The sequence below is a fragment of the Cyprinodon variegatus genome, unplaced genomic scaffold (genome assembly GCF_000732505.1).
Source record: "Cyprinodon variegatus isolate N-32 unplaced genomic scaffold, C_variegatus-1.0 Scaffold2130, whole genome shotgun sequence".
In the NCBI taxonomy this organism is placed as follows: Eukaryota; Metazoa; Chordata; class Actinopteri; order Cyprinodontiformes; family Cyprinodontidae; genus Cyprinodon; species Cyprinodon variegatus.
Window position 1 is genome coordinate 1 of NW_015152583.1, and position 1,596 is coordinate 1,596.

Consider the following 1,596-nt stretch of genomic DNA (forward strand, 5'->3'; position numbering starts at 1 on the left):
GAATGAATGAATGAATGAATGAATGAATGAATGAATGAATGAATGAATCCTGGGCTCGGCTGAACAGAAAGCAGACCTGTAGACTCTATCTGGTTTCTGAAGCTCTTCTCTAACTCAACAGAAGTTGCAGAAAGTTAGAATGAGATGAAGAGCTGAGCCTGGAGCAGGAGGTGGAACATTAGAGCAGCAACGATCCTCTCCTCTCCTCTCAGCTCTGATCTCTGCCTTTATTTATGACAGGAAGTCTGATTTGCGTCAGCAGAGCATTTTTCCATGAGCCTGAGCAGCACAGAGCGCTGCGTCCAGCTCCTCTCCGTTCTCTCCTCCTCCGACCTTAAAACACTCACAGGACATGGCTTCCAGCTCCTTGGTGTCTTCGTCCTTCTCGCTGTCCCTGTTCTCGTCCTCGCTGTCCTTCCTGAACTCCAGGGGCGATGGGAGCTCCGTGTCATCCGCGTGGGCGTTCTGGTCATCTACCACTGATGACAGGAAACGCAGGAGGAATGAGAACGCCGCGCTGCACGTTTAGTAACAATAACCAGAACCGCTCTGCAAAAGTATTCACACCCTTTTTATAACTGAAACAGGAAATGACAGACATGAAGCCATTTGGGTCAGAAAAAACACCGTTCAAACACGGCGGTGGCAGCAGCATGCTGGGGGATAAAGAAGCTGGTAAATGAAGGAATGAAACCTGTTGGACGCGTCCCACATTTCCTGTTAAACGTTTTAACGTGAAGCTGACAGATTAGGGGTGTGAATACGCAGCAGCTGCTTCACCTCTCACAGCCTGCTCTATGATCTGCCGCACCGCCTTCTTCAGGCTGTCGGCTCGGAGCATCAGCTGCTCCCTGCTCCTGAACAGCTGCTGGGGGGAGCCTCCTCCTGCTCCTTTCTCCGTCTCCTCCTCCTCCAGCTTCCGCTTAGGCTCCGTCAGGCTCTCCTCGCTGGCCTCCTCCTCATCCTCGTCTTCATCCTCCTCTTGCTCCTCTTCTACAATGGGAGGGGTGCAGTGGGGGAGCGGGGGCAGAGACTGGCACTCTGCGTTAAGAGTCTGGAGGAGGGAGTCCAGCTTCTCGTTCAGGAGGGAGCACATTAAGGCAGAACAATGTTTAAAAGTAAAATCTTTAGTATTTTTGTACCAAATCTGATTCATCTTTCATTTACTCCCTTAAAAGCGATAAATTACACATCAGCTCAGTTTTAGCATTTATGCTACGTTCACATCGTACGCGCTCTGAGCAGCAGAAGCAGCAGGTTTACATGAAAAGTCAAAGGTTGAGCATCCTGCAGCTCCTGCAGCGCGTTTTCACCTTCTGAGATTCTGAGGAGTGTTAAGTACAGACTGACATTTTTTCGGGAATCCCACTGGTCACGGAAATCCCGTGGGATGGGAGTCAGTATTAGTAACGATCACGTGATTGGGACGGTACAGGATTAAACATTAACGGGAGCAGGCGGGAGCGGGAGCAAACCAATAGTAACTAAAAAAAAAACTAGGATCGATGCCAAAAATTAAAATAAAATAGAAAGAAAAAAATCCAGTACTGGCGCCGCCATTTTGTAGTTTTTTTCCTTGAAGCCTACACTATAATG

The 1,596-nt window shown here is 48.8% G+C and overlaps 1 pseudogene; it reads right to left on the bottom strand.

The window, feature by feature from the left end:
- Positions 1-218: 218 nt before the first annotated feature.
- LOC107105188 overlaps positions 219-1,596 on the bottom strand; it is a 30,400-nt pseudogene continuing 29,022 nt past the window's right edge.